The 22,309-nt window shown below is 39.6% G+C and overlaps 2 long non-coding RNA genes across 3 annotated transcripts; one reads left to right on the forward strand and one right to left on the reverse strand.

Moving 5' to 3' along the window:
- Window positions 1–726: 726 nt before the first annotated feature.
- LOC139703236 (uncharacterized) lies at window positions 727–12,297 on the reverse strand. 2 transcript variants are annotated; one of them, XR_011705639.1, is made up of 2 exons: window positions 11,735–12,297; window positions 727–1,632 (listed from the first exon to the last, which is right to left on the reverse strand). It is a non-coding gene; the product is annotated as an uncharacterized lncRNA (long non-coding RNA). The 2 variants fall into 2 exon arrangements; XR_011705638.1 differs by lacking the exon at window positions 727–1,632 and adding an exon at window positions 2,127–2,278.
- Window positions 1,550–3,838, forward strand: LOC139703237 (uncharacterized). The gene is made up of 2 exons (XR_011705640.1): window positions 1,550–1,654; window positions 3,544–3,838. It is a non-coding gene; the product is annotated as an uncharacterized lncRNA (long non-coding RNA).
- Window positions 12,298–22,309: the final 10,012 nt, after the last annotated feature.

The raw sequence follows: 22,309 nt of genomic DNA on the forward strand, positions 1-22,309 counted from the left end.
TGTTGGATATTATGGAAATTGGTATGTTTGCCTGTTGTTTATTTACCTGGTGGTTTCTTAATCATAATTGAAAGGAAAGTGACCACAACACTCGGAGCAACCAAAAGATCTTTATTGCAGCAGTGCAACAAAGAGAAAGGAAAGAGAGAGAGAGAAAAGAGAAGAGATGAACAGGGAGAGAGCAAGAGCAAGAGAGAGACAGAGAGCGCGCATAAGAAAGATAAAGAGCAAGAGAGAGAGAGCAAGAGAGAAAGAGGGAGAGAGAGCAAGAGTGAAAGAGCAAGAGAGAGGGGGGCCTGGCAGGAGGGAGTTTTTATAGCCCAAATCTAATAGGGCCTCTGGGTCTGCAAGCTGCCTTGTTGGCCCAAGGGGGGGTTAAGTGTTCAGCCTTAAGCAGAGTTGAATGTTCAGACTTGAGGCAAACAGGTGATAAAGGACCAGATAGAGGGGGGTTTGAGTGCGTGGGCTATCTTGCATCCAACATCTGTTCAGCCTGCCCAGCAGACAACACAGTTCAGCCTGCTCTGCACCCAACAATAATCATTTAAGAATATGAATCAGAGCTGTATGTATATGCTCATTTCCTGCCTCTTACATCATATTAAGAGAAAGATAGTGACTGTCACGAGCAGCTTCTCAGCCTTGTCTGGTTACCAGGAGTTCCCTTCCGGATATCTGCACTGGACCCCGGACCGCGACGTACGCGAACACCAAGCACGAACTCGATTGCCTTTTGAAATGCTGGTTTATTCGCACACCACACAAAGCAATACACGAGGTGGCTGGCACACAACTGCACGATCTTACTCTCAGGCGACGAGAGTTAGTTGTGAGCAATTACATGGAGTTTCCCCCGCGCTTATATACTTTACAAGTTGTTCACACCTAACTTATCTAACATAAGCATACTGCCTGGCTACTTTATTATCCTATGACCACAACTTAGAAGGTTACATCATCCACACTCAAAAAGGTTATATCATCCACTTATCTAACATAGACACACTCTCTGGTCATCTTGTGACCAGCACTAAAAAGTCACTGAGTTACTGCAAAGTCCAAACAAGTCCAAACAAGTCCAAACAAGTTTCTCTTCTGATCCATGTTGTTTATTCATCCTTGATGTTTACTCCTGTCATTCCACCCCCTTGATACGGAGGCGCCGATGGTACTGATGGTGCCGATGTATCAAAGCGACAAGTACGGTCCCCTGTCTTAGGTCGTCCATTCGGAAGTTGCCCGTCCTCGGGGAAACGTATGGGCTGTCGCGGCCCTCCAAACCAATCTTCTTCAGATTGGAAGATGCAATCCACGGCATCCATGCAGCCACCGACCACACAGGAGTGTAGAAAAGGATGAAGCATAGCACGAATCTCACAGCAAAAGGGAGCTTTCACATGTGGCACAAAAGGATGTGTCAGTCGTGAATAAACATCAAAATTCAAATCCTTCACTAACGATAAATCTATCACCATATTGTGAATTATCATAAATGGATAATCAACATCTTTTTCCAAGAACATCGGAATTGGAGTCATGCGATCCTTCCGGAACAATAGGTCGTTCCTCAATTTGCGTCCTAATATCCGTCTGATGATTATCTGGTCCACAGACATAGTTCCTCAAGAAATTCTATAACGTTAACCAAGTCTGGGTAAGTTTTGGTGACAATCGACATAAGTCCACAATTTAACAAAATAAGGCTTACAGATATTCCTTAAGCATATATCAAACAAAGATCTAGGGTTATACGTCTTCCTCCGTCTGCATTGCGCAAAACTCCTACATAATACCTCATCACCAAACAACGATGATCTATCATAGCTAAGGGAAATAATCCCATTAATGTAAAAAGCAAATGCATTAGATTGCTGTGTCAACAAATCATGATCAGACTTCATTACTTCCGTGAACAATCCAAATAAACCCTTAACACACGAGTGTACATCATACCTACAATAAACATTACAGTGCGAATTAATATTAGGAATACAGTTCCAAACATGATTTAAGAATACACATAAAGAAGGTACAATACCCTCTAGATGTTTATCCAGCGGACACCATGGTCCACTACGTAGTGTTACTAATCTACATAAAAAAGAAAAACGTTCCTGACCAAACAGTGTATATGCACTATATGAAAACCATGTATTTACATGAAATTCAATGCAAAGATGACAATTTGCGTAGTGCAACTGTTCAGAATAATTCCTCGATCTTTTCGTCCTTCTCCTTCTTGGATTTAATTTTCTTAGTGCCTTTCGCTTCATGGTCCCTGTAATGTTGAAGTTTATCCATTTTAATGTAAGTTTTCTTTCCTGCAGACTTATTAATCTTTAAACAAATCTTAATGCATAATACTAATAATACAAAACAACATACATATAGCAATCCTTCCTTAATCCAATGGAAAGGATTCCATCTCATAATACAACTCACATCTGCATGAACTAATTTTCTAAAGAAACCTACAAAACTACAATCATAAGTATACTGAAAGTCACGCGGAATCAAATATCCAGAATCAACTAACATTTTAACTTTATGAGTTTCACCTGAAAATCTTTGGAGAAGTTCAGTAGTTTGATTATGTACTGTCTCAATTTCCTTTCCCAATGAAGCATAAATGGATTTGGCTGCCTCTGTGGCTTTCATCATCTTTTTATATTCTTCTGACAGAGGTGGTTGGGGTACAAAAGAATGTAACCCAAAAGTATGATTAGACATATAAACCACCTGAGTCAGGACTCGTAAGTTTTGCGTAGCAGTAAAATCCTTAGACCTAAATAGATGTTTCTTAACAGTTAGATTCATATGTTCCATCATCATGACATTAGTATGTACATGACAACCAGCATTCAAACTTAAAGAATCACTATAAGAAATGTTTTGCCATCGTCGAACCTTGTAAGGTTCAGGATAACAAGACAACATATTAAAATTCCCAAGATCGAACAGAGTAGCCTGAGGCATAGATATAGTTATATCAGAAGTCCTAGGTTCATCTGAGAAAAGATCATATGCTATAATAGTTGTTTTACCTATAGCATAAGTGGCTTCACTAGGCACATAATATGACATATTGTTCCATTTTAACCAATAAAACTTATCAAACGGTATTATCCAATCTTTACCAATTTTCTTCGGTATAGCCTTAGTTGGATATCCTATTACAACCTTAGATGTCGACATTTGCCATAAATTAATCATGCAAACACCAGTTTCACACCAAGAATCCTTTGTAGGATCTAATATGGTTATAGCTGATGCAGTTTCCATGCCTATGCCAGTTCTAAATAACAGTCTTATTTCTTCTAATCCCGCGGTGATCATTGCTTGCAGATGTTCACACTCCTGAGTTGCCTCCAATTGTTTCATACGTACATTCCATGATGCATCCATAGTCTCAATCACCTTACTTAGTGAATCAACATGATGTTTCAAAAGTTCCTGTTCTGCAGAAAGTCTTTCCATAAGTAAAGATGCGGAGTGCAGATTTTTAGATAATTGTGAGATAACAAAGTTCTGTTTATTCTGAAGTCCTCGAAGAGCTGAAATTTCCACTCGAAGTTCCTCCGTCATTGCTCCAGCGATCGCTGCCCCCAAAGCTGCTCCGGCCAGGAAAGCGCCAATCGCTGCGAACTGCAAAGGTCTCCGTCCTGCTGCATTTCTTTGAACTGAATAAAACAAATCTGGCAACACAGTAGACTCAAAAGAAGGACATACAGTTTCACCTTTCAACAAATCACTAACAGACAATCGTAACACAATTGGCTGTACTTGTGGTTGTATCAAAAATCTAACTGGCTGATGTAATAAAGGTAAAAATCCTGGAGCCTCTAAAGTCTTCATAAAATTACCGTCCTTTTCCTTGCGTGGGAAGAGGACCGCTCTTGGGAAATGGGCAGTAACCCATCCCTTGGTTCCATTAAATCCTCCTCTATCGATTAAACAAGGATTCAAAGAGGTCGGTTCCATGTAGCATTTCTGCATATCCATCTTTGTACTATATATAATATGATTACCTGCATGTGCATCAAACACATCAGTATTATTATGTAAAACATCATGTGTTACAATATCATAAAGATTCCATTCATTGTCACTTCCTGGTAATAACATATACCAGTAATAAGGTAATTTTCCTGGATATATTTTACTAGACCAAGTAGAGAAATCCATTCCTTGTGTCAACCACCATTTCAGAGTTCTTCTATCTGCTACATCCACATGGTATCTAATTATAGTATCCCAGAGCTGTGCTCTAGGGCACCCAGTCTTCAATGACCAGTAGTCATCAGCATTTACCAGGTAAGTTTCTGTTTTGTAATTCACTAAAGTAACTTCATCCAAATCTGGTGGTACAAATGCAAGAGAATATACTGTTGGATGTAAAGTATAATCCCTCGTTTGTTTCTGTTGATTGTCTAATACAGCGTTACCACCTTCATAATGTTTGGAAACATTTCCAGTTATATTTACATCAAGAGGAATATCATAGTACGTGGAATCATTATGCATAATAGACCTATGAATACCAATCACATATTGCCATGAATGTGGAAACCATCTGCAAATAGATCTTTCCATAGCTAAACTAACATTTTTAGTGTCCACATAATTAGAATCAACTCCCATCGGGATTGACATATTATGGACATTCACTCTGATTTTGTCATCACTCAAATTAAACACGGGAATCAAAGTCCCAAAGAAATTATCATAAAACTTAAAGGTACAGTCTTGGCATTTATAATAAGGCCACTTTGAAGATTCTCCTTTGGATCCATTATAAGTATAATCTACCTGCAGAAATGTAACATTATACAAGTGTTTTTCCAAAATATCCTTAGGTGTGACAACCAATACAGGTTGCCAGGACTGATTATCAAACCTATGCCACGTATTATTCACCTCAAGATGCATATGAGAGGCATTCAAATATACAGCATGAAGAGGATTCTGTACACAGTTTTGTCTGCTAAAATTATAACACCATGTCCAATTAAATATATTATAATATTGTGTGTAGTTTTTCCATACTGTCTGGTTAACAATGTATTTGTCCACGGTGAATTTATAATCATGTAACCCTGGACTATGCACTCTCTGTCCCAATTTCGGGATATCCACAATCTCTGCGAGGTCCCATTCATTATTGGCATTTTTAAAAACATACCTCCTTGTTTTGTTTTCAAATAATAGCCATCCAGAGTGATTAAACATTCCAAATTCAGGATGTAATACCCCAGTCGTCCTGTAAGTCGGGCCCAGCCTACAGGCCTGTGTGTGAATCTTATAAGTTACAGATGAATAATTACCAATTTTATAATAATATCTATATTGGCACCACTTGAGGAAGGTTGAATCAACAGGGAAGCAAACTCTACCAATAAATGCTTGTCCCTGTGTTCGGTTAAGCATATCTCCAAAAATGCTACGGATACAAACATACCCGATTTTATCCTGTAATTTAGGAGGCGCGGCCACTGGTTTAACCAAGTTATGGGTAAATGGCTGTGGTAAAGGGTCGGTCAACACAACAGGTGATCGCCAAGTGGCGGTACCTAAGGTATTGACTTTCCACCAGTTATCTATAGTAAGATAAGATTGGTTCCGTATTTCTAAGGATCTATCAGGATTCTGTAGGATCTCGAACTTTCCATATATAGGTAAATTAGGAAAATCCGCTACACAAGAAACATAATGGGTATAATTCAAATGAGTTCTGCTTTGCATATCTTCAATATATATAGACATATTCCTTTGTTTAGTGTTCATGGAATCTAGATACTGCTGTAACTCTTTTGGACACCATGTCCCGTAGGGTTCAACTAAAACTTGCGGCCATCTAGGCAACGGTCTAGCTCCTTGTAAATGTCTAGGCAATCTCTTCCATTCATCCAACATTTCCTTAGAATCATTATATGGCAACAAATTTATCCCCAACGTGGTTGTTCGTGGGGTTGTAGTTATAAATTCATCAGACCCTTCTTCTTCTCCATCATCATATGAAGAATAGTCATATTCTTCATATTCATAATCGAATAAATTATAATCATTCTGTTTGTTGGACACCCAAACCTGAAAAGGCAGTGATGCAACATCCTTTTCTGCTGCTTTTATACATGTAAAGTCATCCTCTTCTGTAGACTCCTCAAAAGTATATACAGTAAGGTTTGGATTATTAAGCACTGCTGCTGTAGCATTATAGCTCTTAACTAAAGGTTTGCCTCCAAGTTTCCTATAATAATACACAAAATGTGGCTTATAAGACCACATATCCATAATCCCAGGTACCAGATGACATCGGAGGGGGTTAGTTTCATATTTATTAGAATATCCTCCATCCGCACTAGATCTAAACATTGGGCTATATACCCCAACTGTATTGATGTCCCAAAAATGGTCACACTCCTTAGGTGCGGAGTGTTTGTTATAATGGTGGCAAAATGCATAATTATGATAAAACAGGTATCTAATAGCAGTAAAATTTTGTAGGAATTTGTTACTTCTCCAATATTGTGGTATTACTGCACAAGAATTATTACACTCTTGAAGTGAATGAGTGAAATTAATATAATTGAAGATCCAATCTTTGTAAGAATACTTGGTCAGGTTAATGTTCCTGATACCAAAATAATATGGAGTTGTAGTAGTAAAAGTAGTGGGAGTTGTAGTTTGATTTCCCATTACTGAATAGAACTGCAGGGCTATCAAAAGTAGCAAAAATAGCAAAAGTAACAAAGTCCTAGGTGCCATTACCAGAAACATAGTGTATAATTAAGTACATAACAGGGTAACAAATCTCGTACCAACAATTTATGATTAAAACAAGTAGAACCATTCAAAAGAGCTGTCTGCCATTCGTTACAATGAAAATATCCACCCAAAAACAAGCAAGAATATACAATCAGGATAACAAAGCATATGTTAAACAAAACACACAAACGTTTACCTAGTGACAACATCTTGGCTTTTTACTAATCTGAGGTCCCCTTTTCCAGTTGATACCCATAGGGTATTTCCTTGTCCGTGTGATACAATCTCACCTTTAATCACAGAGTTATCTTTTCTGTTACGTATCCACACCTTATATGGTCTTATATTATCTGGGTTTGGGTCCCCGTCTGCCTGCACATCGATGTCCTTTTGAAATGTTTCCTCAAAGGGTGATCTCCTGTGCAGTCTTTGCCTAGAATTAAGTTCAAAAACTGCAATCAGTATTGCCTTGTCAAATGGCACATCTTGTCCTATCTGCCACAATTTAGTCTTTAATAATCCATTGAACCTTTCAATATTTCCTGCTGCTTGTGGGTTATAGGCCAAATGAAAATCCCAATTAATTCCTAAAACGTCAGCTAATTTCTGAACATTTCTACCAGTAAAATGAGAACCCTGATCAGAAGTCACATTCCAAGGACATCCATATGCTGCACACCAGCTCCAAATAGTTTTCATAGTAGAGCTTTGATCTGCATGTCTACTTGCACATGCATGTCCCAATCCGGTACTACAATCTACCATAGTACACACATATTTTCCATTCTGCAAAGGACCAATATAATCAATTTGTACCTTTTCATTAAATCCTCTTGGTGACGGCCTATTATGGGGTGGATCCCTCCGGAAACGTTGTACCGAGGATGCGCATAATTCACATCCAGATATCGCACGCTTGCATGCTCCCCAGGTGACTTTTATATTTCTTCCTTGAAACCACTGGAACATTCCATGTGTTCCAATATGTCCTAATTCCTTATGCAATTGTCGGATCTCATCATCCGAAATATCAGCATTCAATTCAGGAAATTTTATATGCCAATTTGGGTCACGTTTTAACCGAATCTTTGTATCTGTTCTATCTGATATTTTCCAAGGGGCCTTATTCACCAATTTTAGCCCTTCGGAGTCAAATTTACTCAATTTGTCTGCCACATTATTAAATTTGGATATTTCATCTGTACGTCCTGTGTGAGCATCAACGTGCGCTATCTTTACATGTATAGGTGCCTCCGCAAGAAATTTCCAAATATGTATTCCCCATACATCTTTTCCATTAATTTTATAATCAGATTCCTTCCACTTTGCAGACCATATGGCAATACCATTACAAACTGCCCATGAGTCCGAAAAAACGTGTATATACTTTTTCTTTTCATGGATAGATTGTTCAACGGCCAATTTTACTGCACAGAGTTCTGCTAACTGTGCTGAGGCATCCGAGCCTTCCTTCACTAAGATCTTTTTATCACTTGGTCGATATGCCACAGCTTTCCATTTAGTGACATTTCCTACTACTTTACTTGATCCATCTGTGAACCATGCATTTTTATGAGAAGCAACTGCCCCCCATTTTCCAATAGGTTGTGTCTTTGGTTGTTTAACCTCTACCGGTACTTCTACTATAGGCTGAGCAAAAACTAATTCTGATAACCTTAATGTCTTATTATTCCCTGACACTGTTGCATCATTAATTATAGTTAACAAATACCATTTCCATTTCAACACTTTTTGTTCCATGGGTAAACCTCTAAAGTCTTCCTCCTTAGTTCGTACCCAATCCAAAATTGGTATCTGAGTTCTTAATGTAACTATTCTATTAGTTAAAACAAAACCTAGACTCTGTACCGCCGTATAAGCTGTCCACACTGTTTTTTCAAAGAAAGAGTATTTGTTTTCGGAAAAAGGAAATCTTTTGGAGTAAAACCCAACTGGTTTAGTCTGACTATTACTTTTAGTATATATGCCCCAATTTCCAAAGTCATTGGCATATATTATATCAATTATAATTTCTTCACCAGGTTGAGGTACATACAATTGGGTATATGTCTGAACATATTCCTTAGCTAATTCTAGTGACTTTTTCTGTTCCGGTCCCCATACAAAGTCCGCAGCTTTCCTGCATACCCTGTGTATTGGAGCCAGAATCATTTGCAAATATGGAATATGTAATCTCCAATATCCCAAAATGCCCATCACCTGCTGAGCCTCTGTCTTGGTTTTTGGTGACTGTAAAGCCAAAATCTTATTTATCACTGCATCCGGAACCTTAGGTCCTTCTGTAGTCCACACCACCCCCAGATACTTAACTGACGTGGCTGGACCCTGAATTTTATCAGGATTGATGGACCATCCTTTTGACTTCAATAATGTAACTACCTCGTCCTTTATTTTATTTAACTCGGTCATATCTTTCCCAGCAATTAATATATCATCTACATATGACCATAACTTAGTAGTTCCTTTATCTTGAAAATCCTTTAACGTTTCTTGTAGAGTTACATGTGCTATAATTGGGCTATTTTTATATCCTTGTGGTAACCTCTTAAACCTATATTGTACTGATTCCCAAGTGAATGTAGTCAATTCTCTACTCTTAATATCTAATGGGATAGCGAAAAACATATCACTCAAATCTATAGCACAAAAACAAGTAGGTGAAAAATTCCTAATTTGAGCATAAATAGACTCTACTTCTGGAAGAGTACCTGGCATAGAGGGGGTTACTTTATTTATATTCCTATAGTCTACCGTCAATCTCCACTTGCCATTAGGTTTCATAACAGGCCATACTGGACTGTTATATTTAAATGATGGTGCCTTTTCTATTATATCTTTTTCCAACATTTCCTTTATTGTGGCGCTAATCTCTTCATGTCCTCCTTTAATAGGATACTGTTTAGTAAACACTGGTGGAGTATGGGGCAATTTTACTGGATCAATCTTTACTTGACTTAAAATTTTTGTTTCAAAACACTTTAATCTCTTCAAAGGTAACCATTCACCATATAATAACCTGATTTCCTGAATTCCTAATACTCCATGTGGAACTTTGCCTACCAATACTTGTATTGTATAATCCAAATCATATATTTTAAATGTTACCCATTCTTTTCTCATTTCTGCCCTATGTCCAGATACTCCTTGTACTATAACTTTTTCCTTAGCTGGTTTATTATTTACAAAATCATCTCTGACTATTGTTACCTCGCTTCCCGTATCTATCAGGAAGGAGTCTGTATATTCTTGATTATCAACTATAAATTTTAATTGTATGAACGGCCGGGTGTCCGGCTGTTTTGCCATCTGGGTGTTCCAAACCTTGGCATTGTTAAACCAAACCTTCCTCTCTGGCCCTGCACCTGATTTCCTCGCGGCACCGGCCTTTGTGGCTTCATTCTGCTTCCTATCTGCCTGTTGTTTACAGCAACATTTCCTTGTGTCCAGGCTTGTCCTGGTCGCACCTTTCTCCAGTCTTTGCCATTTCCCAACATATTTCTGTTTCTTGGGAGGCTCCGCTGGCCAGGCGGGCCTCCCAGACGGAAGTTTTTTGTCTGGAAACATTGACTGTTCCCATTTGTCTGGTAACATTTAATATTTCCGTTACTATTCGTTGGAAAGCAGACTGGGTTTCGGGCTTTAGCTTGAAATGACATTGCAGCTTGAAATGACATTTTGTGCTCTTGTTGTAATTCTCGATGCTGTTTTAAGAACTCAACTACATCCCATAGGGTGTTGGCTCCAGCTAGCATGGTTGCCAACATCATTCTATGCTGTTCTGGTGCTCCTTTTATAATTATTCTCCTGAGCGCGGCTGTTAAGTGAGCACTTAAAGGGGATCCTTGAAACTGATTATAAATTTTGCTAAAAATAGCTAACTTCTTTACTATCTTAATCCCTTCACTGGGATTCTTCCACTGTACCTGGCCTTCAAAGGCACCCCAATCTATATGTGGGATGGCCTCTGCCCAGGCTATTGCAATCCAATCCCAAAGTGTGCGTACCCTGTCAGGGTCCTCTTGTATATTCTTTGCTAAAGTGTCCGCAACACTCGGATTGTCTATCTGGATATTAACCACCTGCATCTCCTTGCCTGCGAGTCTTATAGACTCGCCTCCCTTACTATGAATTGTAAACAAAAAGTCTCCGTCGGTCTGACCTTTCTGTGAAAAATCTTGCCTTAACTGAACCATTTCAGGTCTAGTTAAGTCCCTAGTTTCAATAACTTGTTCCAACCCATCTGGGCGTCCCCGTCCGGGTGTGGATGTTTTAATTACTGAAACTGGCATGCTGGCCTTATCAGGAGCTTCCAGTTGGTCCAATATGTCTTTCAAAAATGGGTTATTACTTCCATTTTTAAGGGCTTCTTTTACTAACCTTTTGCCTCTTAGCCTGTCATCATCTATATCATCTATAATTTTACATAATATTCCCGGGATTTCCTTCTTGTCAGCCCGCTCCATTATGGGCTGGACGGTCTGAGGATTACTTAATGTTACCTCAACTGTGGTTCCTTTCTGGAACTCAGGCATCTTTGCCTGAACAATTCTTTCAATACCTCGCCATGGCGATTGAGATTTTAATTCCTTTTGCTCGAGCTTTAGTTCTCCTATTCTACATTTCTGCCTAAATCCTTTTATTACTTCCTTGAAGCCCATGTTGCTATTTTTAAGAGGATCCTCAGTTTAGCTACATGAATTTTCCAAGCAATAAACCCGTTTGTTTCTATCTTATAAGGTATCTGACTTATTCCCTGATGCCAGCTATATAGTGCCCAATTTTCTATCCTTTCCTTAAGCCACCCCATGCACAGGGACCACCGTCCTCCTAAGGATTTTGGTGGGGGCACTCCCCTTTCATTCCACCTTCAGCCTAGACGCCGGACGATCACGGTCATTCTAGGTTTTCAGTAGAAGAAATTGTGCATTGCCATGTGGGTTATATTTACCTGCTCCGGAGCTCTTCTTCCGTATCCTGCCGACTACGCCAACTGTCACGAGCAGCTTCTCAGCCTTGTCTGGTTACCAGGAGTTCCCTTCCGGATATCTGCACTGGACCCCGGACCGCGACGTACGCGAACACCAAGCACGAACTCGATTGCCTTTTGAAATGCTGGTTTATTCGCACACCACACAAAGCAATACACGAGGTGGCTGGCACACAACTGCACGATCTTACTCTCAGGCGACGAGAGTTAGTTGTGAGCAATTACATGGAGTTTCCCCCGCGCTTATATACTTTACAAGTTGTTCACACCTAACTTATCTAACATAAGCATACTGCCTGGCTACTTTATTATCCTATGACCACAACTTAGAAGGTTACATCATCCACACTCAAAAAGGTTATATCATCCACTTATCTAACATAGACACACTCTCTGGTCATCTTGTGACCAGCACTAAAAAGTCACTGAGTTACTGCAAAGTCCAAACAAGTCCAAACAAGTCCAAACAAGTTTCTCTTCTGATCCATGTTGTTTATTCATCCTTGATGTTTACTCCTGTCAGTGACCAATTAAGAGAACTAAGGGCAATTCCTCCATTCTTTCATCTTCAGGTTGGTTTTTGTTGCTTTAAACATGTATGTTTGACAAAAGAAAACCTACTTCATTAGTTTGGAATGATGGAAATACTTCCCCCAGCACACTAGCCAAGATAAAATTGAAATTGGTCTCAATTCTCATCCTATCATAACACTCTTCTTCTTTAGCCAGAATAATGAATGTGGGCAGAGGGAGCAAAGCAAAGGACGCTTGAAAAGTGGTTAATTGCTTTTAGCGACTTCCGGCCGTTCCCAGGGTGACTCTATGGTGGATGGAACACGGGAAACCACAACCAAAAGGCAAGATCTTTCGACTGCTCTAGTAAAACACAAATTGAGTTCCGTCTTTTTTTCCTGGGTGGCCAACGGCCCCGTGTGTCGACTTGCTTTTAGCCCAGCAGCTCTTTCCGGAAGTTACTCAGAGACGAGACAGGAAGTCCCACCCTCTCTCCAAAAGAAGGAAAACGGGAAGCCGGAAAGAGTCAATATAAAGGAGATGCGGTTTGGGCTCACGACGAGTGTCTTGGGTGGAGCATCGCCGGGATTCCCAGCGGAGCAGGCTCTTCCCGGGCGGATCCCGCCTCCTTCTTACCCCATCCCTCCGCCTCGATGGCGGCCCCGGAAACTCCAGGAGGACTGGGAGCTTCTGAGCCCGCCTCGCAGCCTCGGGCAGAATTAGAGGTTCCCGACTTGGCGACTTGACGCGTTCTGCTGCACCCGGGGGCAGCGGATCTGGGGTGCAGCCGTGGGCCTCGAGCCGAGCGCCAGTGCTGGCTGGGCGGCTGCGTGGGGGTGAGAGGCGTCCTGTTCCAGGGTCCAGTAGCCATATCCCCGCCATGTTCAAGCCCGTGGACCTCAAGTCTATGCCAAGATCGCGTATCTAGTAAAAGTGGAGCTCAACTCCAGCAGGATCACGAGTTTGAGGCCAGCCTGGGCAACACTGTTGCAAGATCATGTCTCAAAAAATGATGATAATAAATTGATAAATAAATGTCATATACTGAGCAACTACTATGAGCTAGGCACCATGCTAAGTGGTTTACATATATCACCATTTTGCTACCAACAGCCCTACGACAAGGATGTTCTCATTCTTCCTGTATGCCCAAGAAAACTAAGGCTCAGACCTTTGCCCCAGAATATTTAACTGGTAAAATCTGGAATCTGGATTTTAATTGGGAGCCATTTAATAGGTTTTTAGCTTTTCACCAGTGGTTCCCAAGTTTGCTGCACTTTAGAATCACCTTAGGAGTAATCCGAATGACAAAGTCATATCTGAAGCCAGTAAATTAATAAGTTGTGTTAGCTTTGCGTCCTGTTGGGTGGCAGAGCAGTTGCATACAGCATCTTCAGCTGTCAAGGATACTTTTGGAAGTGATCCCAAAGCCTCATGTAGGCTAAGGACTTAGCCTACTTAGCAAGTGAACGAAAGAAGATCCTCCCTGATTCAGATGTGGAGGAGAGTTTGAGAAGCCCTATGTTGTGCTATGTCTTCAGGCAGGAATGTAAACCAGAATCCTCTCTTCCCAGACCAACTGTAGGGAATTATACTAATAACAGGAGTAGGGAATGAAGATCTCAAGAGTTCTATCTCCAGGTAACTCATTTTGAGATTATTTTTCACTGTTCTTACCTGTGACCAGCTAAAAATCTCACAGAAGACCCATCTCAGTAGGAAAAATGAGCAACTGAACCATTTCAGAAGAACTTTTAAGTTTGTGATCAATGATGTGTTTTCCCTAAATTAGAAAAAACGATGCAAGAAGAATGTTAGATTTAATTGCCTTCTAAAAAAAATCATTCATACTCATTTGGAATTTAGGGAACAATCAGTTTCTGACCTCATTTCTTTTAGTGTTATAATTTTTCATTTAAAAATATTTTCAAGCTTAGAATAAAGTTGAAAGAAAGCTACAAAGAATTCCCCAGTTTCCTGCATCCAGATTCTATAATTATCCACATTTTACTCTCTTTGCTTTATGGTTTGATGCATATTTTTAGTGAATTAATCAAAAGTACATTGCAAATGTTATTCCATTTTACTCCTAAATGTGTCAGTGCACATGTTTAAAGAACATGGATAGTCTCTTAGCCACAAAACAATTATCAAAATCATGAAAATAATTATATACTATTTTTACACTTGATCTTAGCCAAAAGGCTGAGAAGTGACATGGAAAATAACAATATACTATTTTATGTAATAATCTGTTACATTTGTGTCATTGTGACCAAAATACCAACAAGAACAACTTAGAGGAGAGAATGTTTTGGGTGGCTCATGGTTTCAGAAGTCTTGAGTCCATAGGTGGCTGACTCCATTGCCTGGGCCCAAAGTGAGGCAGAACATCATGGCAGAAGGGCAAAGTAGAGGAGCACTGCTTCCCTCATGGCAGCCAGGAAGTAGAGAAGGGGGGCAAAGGGGCATCAGAGAAGATTAACCCTTCCAGGGCACACCCCCAGTACTCACCTCCTTCAGCTATGCCCCACCTACCCACAGTTACCACCCAGTCAGTCCATTCGAATGAGAATTAACTGATTATGTTACAGCTCTCATAATCTCATCACTTGACCTCCAAACATCCAGGCATTAAAAGCTTTTGGGGAACACCTCATATCCAAACCATAGTAAGATCGTATTCACATTTTATACTCATTTTTACCTTGTTCTATATTTTTACATAAATTAAAGCAAATATTGGACATCTGATGTCTACAAGAGATGTTTGTTAAATAAAGATGTATTGATGTTAAAAAAAAAGAAAAGTGGTTAATTACTCTAGTTTATATTTCCAGACACATGGTGATCATAATACTGATTTTCCCTATTGTCCCTGCAAAATTCTTCATAAAATCCCTCTCAAACTCATCCCAATTTACAATGCCATACTTTCCAGGATAATCACATCAAACAGGAAGTAGTAGGTATGCATGATAGCTCTCAGATCATGTTAAGTGGGCAGACAGATGAATAAATAAATGAATCAGATTTTTGAACTAGGTGGCAAGAGCCATGGTTTAGGGCTCATCTTGGTTATGGATTCACTGTGGTGTGGCAGCTGTCCCAGGAGCAGTGCAATCACCCTGCAAGGGAGCATGGAGATTATGGCAGAGTTCTTCTCATTTGGCATCAACAGTATTCTGTACCAATGTGGCATATATCCCTCTGAAACCTTCACTCCAGTGCAGAAGTATGGATTCACCTTGCTACTAACTATGGATCCTGAACTCATAAAGTACCTCAACAGTGTGGTGGAACAGCTGAAAGTGTCTGCCAGGACCTTTAAAATGGCACAGAGGACTAATATTCTGCATCTATTGGACAGTGCTGGTCTGCAGTATGGGCCGAGAAAGCAACATATTTAACCAGTATCCCCAAGTGATTCTGATGCAGGTACTTAAACAGCTGTTTGGAAAAAAATAGGCTGTGATAGATATTTCAGTGTTCAGGGTAAGAATTTGAGAGAGGGGACTGAACGGGTGCCAAAGAGGTTGATAAGAAGGGATACATCTGAGCAGGATGCTTTGAAACAGAAACTGTGTGGGAATTCTGTGTTTGGTATTGGGGTCATGATTGTGACATGCTTGGTGACTAGGAAGTTTCTGTGCAAAGACACAGAATACCTGGCTGCTAGGTAATACCTGGCAACTAGGAAACTCCTGTGCCAAAGCACGGGATGCCTGGCTGCCCTAGCATTGTCCTTCACAAGTGTCCCCTGCTTCCTAGACCTGGGATGCCCAGCCTTGTCCCTCTGAGGTAATAAGAGAACTATGCAGGCACTATCTGGTCTCCATGGTGATGCCCCTGGAGAATGGGGGCCCCATGTTCGTTCTAATCTGGACCTTATCTCAGTTAGCTAGCACTCAGGGTTATAGAAGTACTAATTAGAATATAGTCATGGGAGGTACATGTTCTTTGAGTTAATAAACTCCCAGGCAGGGAGGAGTGGACACTTCTGCACTTCTTCACCACTTCACTTCTTTCTGCTCCTCCTGTGTGTCTGCTTGCACTTTCTGTGTCTGTGTGTGTTCATTTGTGCACCTTCTCACAGGTATTCCTCCAAAGGTGTTCCTTTATAAAACTGAGCTGATGGCAGGTGAGGTGGCGGAGGAACAAAGAGGTCACTGGACAGAGTGGTGGCAGTCCACACTGTGGTAGAAAAGCTGCCCAAATTCAGTTTGTTCTTGTGCTTCACCATGATAACACTTAAGGTGAAGAAGCTTTGAGGGACTTGGGTTTGGCCTTGACCTCATCCTAGCTAAAGGGTGCACACTTTTCAGAATGTTTCTGGAAAGTTTTTTTGGTTTGGTGAGTTTACTTTCTTCTCCATGCAACACAGTCGTCTTAAGGTATTTTATGAAGGCCATTTGGGTAGGGAAAAGTGTAGGTTATGCTTCTTTTCTGAGGAAAATCAGAGCAAATAGGTAAACACTCATAATAGATAACTGGAAAAATAGAAACAGCCCCATATTGCATATTGTGGTGTTAAAAGATCTTCAAAATTTTTTTACTGAAAAAGTTTTAAAGCTAGAAATGTTGGATTTTTATACTCAAAGTAACTTCATTAATGACTTAAATAGTCATACTGATGAGGAAATGGAGGTCCACAGCAGCTATATAGTCAGTTTAAGATTAACAGTCTAGTTAGTGGAAGATTCAGTTGAGCATCTAGGTTTCTTGACCTAGATGTATCTATTTGAAAGCATACTGAGAAATACTTTTATTTCTGCAAGGTTTTTTATGAAAAAAAAGAGCTTATTTTAGGCTAAGGATTTCTACCCTCAGTACCCTCTACATACAGTGTGGAGAAGAGAACATTTTTACAAACCAAGTTTATGCAGACACACAAGTCCCTGCAGCCGCCAGAAGGGGGCAATGTGCACAGGACATCATGCTCTCAGCCTCAGAACTGGGAACCTGCTCCAGGGCAATTTACAATGGGAGGGTTCCTGTTTCCAAGGTGCTTCTGTTGAGTGGAAGGCTGAGGATGCAGGTTGAGTCTTGATGCATTGCATTGTCCTTTAAACACACGTGCACACAGACTGAGAATTACAGAAATGGGTTATATATTCTTACTAACATTTAATTTGCATGTTAATTGTTTTTATGTGGAAACAAAACATTTTAGGTGATTAGATGGACTGGGGTGTGTTCCCATTAAATACTGGGAGTTTTTTTTAAGCCAACCTCTTGAAACAAAGGAGTTTATTCTAAATCTCATGAAACAGTGGGAGATATTTGTCTTTATGATAATTTAATAGGACTTTCATCTACCAGATTTTGAGAAAAGGTCTTTTTGCATATAAGGAATTTAATTATGTCAGTTTGGTGAATTGCTTTGTAAAAAAATAAATTTTTGTCATAAAAGGAATAAATGAATGAATATATATTAAATAGGAGACTGATATCCTGTCAACCCATGAGACCATCATTAGCAGGGGGTTGAAGGCCAGCATCTCAATTGGGGGTTCTTTTTCCCCATCTAAAACTTAAAATCTCAAATAATTAGTGAATCACAAAACACAAATACTTAGAAATATATTTACAAAAGGCAAAGCCCCTGATAGATCTAGTCCACATGGGTTCTGGAATAGACAATGAAAAAATGGCTCCCGTTTTATTTAAGTGGGTATATCAAAGGCAGGGATAAGGTTTCAAGGCTGGAGCCTTGCTTCATGATGTCTTGCAGTCAGCAGGTTGATTGACATATTGGCAGGTCACACCCATCTCAGGAGCTGTGTGGGCCACAGCAGAGTGGGATAGAGATTCACATTGTCCCTGGGCAATTAACAGGAGGAAATGTCCACTGATCATTCCCAGACATCAGATGTCTCAATCCATGGATGGCTCCTGACACATTAACATGACTGATTTGCATAACTCTTCTCCCAATCTCTCTCATATATAGATCATCTCTCATACTGTACTTTTCCATGTCCACAAAATGTAACACCCAGTGTTAAGTCCATAATAATGGAAGCCTATGTTTCCCCCCATTTCCTTCTTTTTTAATACATTTTATTTTTATTGGTGCTGAGGATCAAACCCAGTGCTTCACAAATGCTAGGCAAGTGCTCTACCACTGAGCTACAACCCCAACCCCCCTTTCCTTTTTATCTCAGTGACTCCTCCTAATAATACTTTGTGGTATAGACTCTTTTGAGCCTCATTGTTTTAAATGAGGCAGCAAACAAGACACAGAGAAACTAAGTAACCTATCCAAAGATGATATAGCTAGCTAAATAGAAAATCAGGGATTCAAATCCAGTTTGATCTGAATCCAGAGCTCAAAGACTGATCCTCTGCCATCCTCTTGTTCATATTGTGGTGATGGCACCTTTAAGGCATGGATAGTCAAGGCAGTTTGGTGTGGACACCAAATTATAACGAGTCCTTTCATAGCTTGATCTTCTCCCTGAAGATCAGATCATAGGTATAAAAACAAAAGTACCAAGTCAGATTTTTGGCAGATACACAATGGCCCTAATTCTTGTGCTACCACAGGAGAAGTTTATTTAAGCAATAGTTAGCAAGTTCAACACTTCCTATGTTCATATCTGTATTGCAACAGCTATCCCAATCTTATGTGAAGCCATTCCATGTTCTATAATTGTGTTCAATATCTGTTACAAATTGGAGGGGGAAAGGTAGGAAGCAGGGAGTGGGGAAAGATTTCTGATCAGGAGTAAACTTCCCTTACTTGATGATCCACATTTGGCTCTCTACACCTAAACATTGCTTTAGAGACTTGTTCTAACACGTAAAATACCCAGTTTTACATCAGATATGTTGATGATACTATCAATCAATGATCTTGTGTCATGTGAAGGGCAAGGCTCAGGCCCAGGAAGCAAGATTCGGGAATCCAGCATTGAAAGAAGATGTGAGGAACTGTGGGAATATTGGTCACCCTTTATTCAAAGGTGGCAATACCCCTTAGCCAGCCCCCTAAGCCATTTCCATATGACTTTTTATATACAGGTCAAACAAAGAAGGCACACTACCAACAGGTTTACATAAGTAAGCACATGCTTTAAGAAAATGTTTATGACTTTGAGTACATATGCTGAATCAGAGTGTTTCTTACTTTGACTACACAATGCCTATAACATAGTAGATTCATGGCCTTGGTCACACACTAAAAGTATAACATAGGGGCTGGGGTTGTGGCTCAGTGATAGAGCGCTTGCCTAGCATGTGTGAGGCACCAGGTTTGATTCTCAGCACCACATATAAACAAATAAAAGTCCATCAATAACTAATAAAATATTTTTTAAAAAGTATATAGTTCACTGGAGGCCTTTGCAAGAAAGCCTAACTATAGCCATTTTGGGCCTGCTCTAATATCTTGTCTCTAATATATTATATATGTGTATATATAATATATTGTCTCTGACTGCAGTTATCTTTAAAGGGAATATCAGAACTCTTAACCTGGCTCTTTGGAAATGTTTGCTTGTCATTTGACATGATTGAGGAGACTTAAATATTCAGTATAAAAGTATTTAATTATCATTATTACTCAAACTAATAATTTCTTGAATATCAGAAATATACATGACACCTATTAACCAGAATTTACCCTACCTCTGACCTTGCTGAGTTTATTGCATTCTCTTTCCTTACCATTCTTAGTAAGTTGATATTCTTTAAAACATGTATTACTGCAGGGTGTGGTGACTCAACATGTGTTATCCCAGCAACTCAGGAGGCTGAAGCAGGAGGATCACAAATTCAAATCCAGAGAGGCCCTATCTCAAAATAAAATATAAAAAGGTTGGGGATGTGGCTCCATGGTCAAGTACAACTGGTTCAATCCCCAATACAAAAAAAAAAAAATGTACTGCTATAATACTAAGAAGAAACACTCTTAATGGATCAGCAACTGTCCCAGGGACTATATGAAGATCTTTAAAGGGAATATCTCAGTTGCCTTTCATAATGTCCCTGTGAAGAAAATGATCGATTTGTGGATTAAAAAACTGAACTACAAAAGATTGTCACTTTCCCAAGATCATTCAGGTAGGTAATTTTGGAAGCAATAATCAAACATATTTAAGCCCATATAAGAGACCAGGGCAAGATATTCCTATTAGGTATAAATGTTCATTAGTTAAATCTAAAGTATTTAAATTCTAGTGTGCATTTATTAAATGCACATGCCTTTGCCATTTTATAATGATTTTAATTCATGATAGTAAATGAGACATTTTTATCTTTTGCATGAGCTTTTACTCATGCAAAAAGTTTTTTATTAACTTTCAGTATATTATTTCTTTCTGACAATTTATCGTTTTCTAATCTTGGTAACTAAGGCCAGTAACTTCCATGTACATGGATGGGCTAAATGTTTTGAACTATTGCACAAGTAATTCATCTACTTGCAAAAGAATGTAACAATTTAACCTATGGAAGTTGCTATGGATTACAATGGTAGACTACTGTTTTGGTTTAGATGTGAGGCGTCCCCCAAAAGCTCATGTGTGAAACAATGCAAGTAAGTTAGAGATGAAACAAAAGTTAGAGATGAGAGTTTTAACCTAATATATGCACTAATCCCCTGATAATGTTAACTGTAGGCAGGCAGGGTGTGGCTGGATGAGGGAGGTCCTTGCGGGTGTATCTTTGGTGTATGTATTTTGTTCTTGTTGAGCAGAGCCAGCCTTCCTCCCACCTCCCTCCCCTGCCCCTTTCCTTCTTGGTGCCATATTACCCGCTGCTTTCTTCCACCACAAGCTTCCACTATGATGGTCTGCCTCCCTTTCATCCCAGAGCACTGGAGTTAGCCATCTGTGGACTGAGACCTCTGAAACCATGAGCCCCCAAATCAAGTTTTCCTTTCATTGTTACTGGCAGGCCTTTTGGTCACAGCAGTGAAAAAACTGACTAAAACAACTACAAAAACAGGAAATTGTGCATGGGCACAATCTAAGCAGGGGCTGAAGGAAGGAGTCTCTGGATTCCAATAACTTGTCTAATGCCATCTCTAAGGTCATAGAAAACTGTATAATTGTATATAAACTGCCATTTGTGCAACATGATGGCTACTGAAGAAGGGTGTATTAAGTTCAAGCCATTGAGATAGCTAAGTGCCAATAAAAAGCCTTTATATCCATGAGCAGCTTTCTTTAGCAAAACTTACTTCAGGTGGGAAAGTGGATGCTCTGAAGCAGGTAGAAAAGTTCAGGGCTTGATTCAGAAGACAAAAATTACATCATTTCTCTTCGTCCTCAACGTAAAGCAAAAATACCAAAATAATATTTGTATTATTTTTGCCCATGTGGTAATAATAATAGTAATAATAAAAATATAGCCTCTTGTCTCCCCCACATCTATCTCTGCCTCCACTAATTTTCTAGCAATTATTTGTACCATTAAAATTCAGGTTCAGGCCGGGCATGGTGGTGCACACCTGTAATCCCAGCAGCTTAGGAGGCTAATGTAGGAGGATCACAAGTTCAAAGCCATCCTAAGCAACAGTGGGAAGCTAAGCAACTCAATGAGACTCTGTCTCTAAATAAAATACAAAATAGGGCTGGGGATATGTGTAGATCAGTGGTCAAGTGCTCCTGAGTTCAATTCCCAGTATCAAAAACAAACAAAAAAAAATTCAGGTCCAGACCCTATGAAAATAAATTGAAATTCTGAAACCCAGCTGAGTAAAAGCCTGTGATGTTGTTAAAATATGTGCAATATACATTTCCCTCCTGTGCCTTTCTTAATAGTGTGCCTTTACTTTTTTAAATTTTAATTTCTTTTACAAATTTCCTATCTGTAACAAGTGAACTCTGCCCATGGATCATCATAGGTCAGTGCACCTTGAAGAAGCAAGAGCATGTTATAGAATAAGGATCCACACAGATCCACACATTATCCCAATATGTGGTTCTCCTTTCCAATCCACTTTTCTAAGACACTTGACACACTTTCTTCACTTATATGCATTCTTTCCTTATCCCTTCTGCCAGGTTTCTGTTC

Source organism: Marmota flaviventris, chromosome X, assembly GCF_047511675.1.
Source record: "Marmota flaviventris isolate mMarFla1 chromosome X, mMarFla1.hap1, whole genome shotgun sequence".
In the NCBI taxonomy this organism is placed as follows: Eukaryota; Metazoa; Chordata; class Mammalia; order Rodentia; family Sciuridae; genus Marmota; species Marmota flaviventris.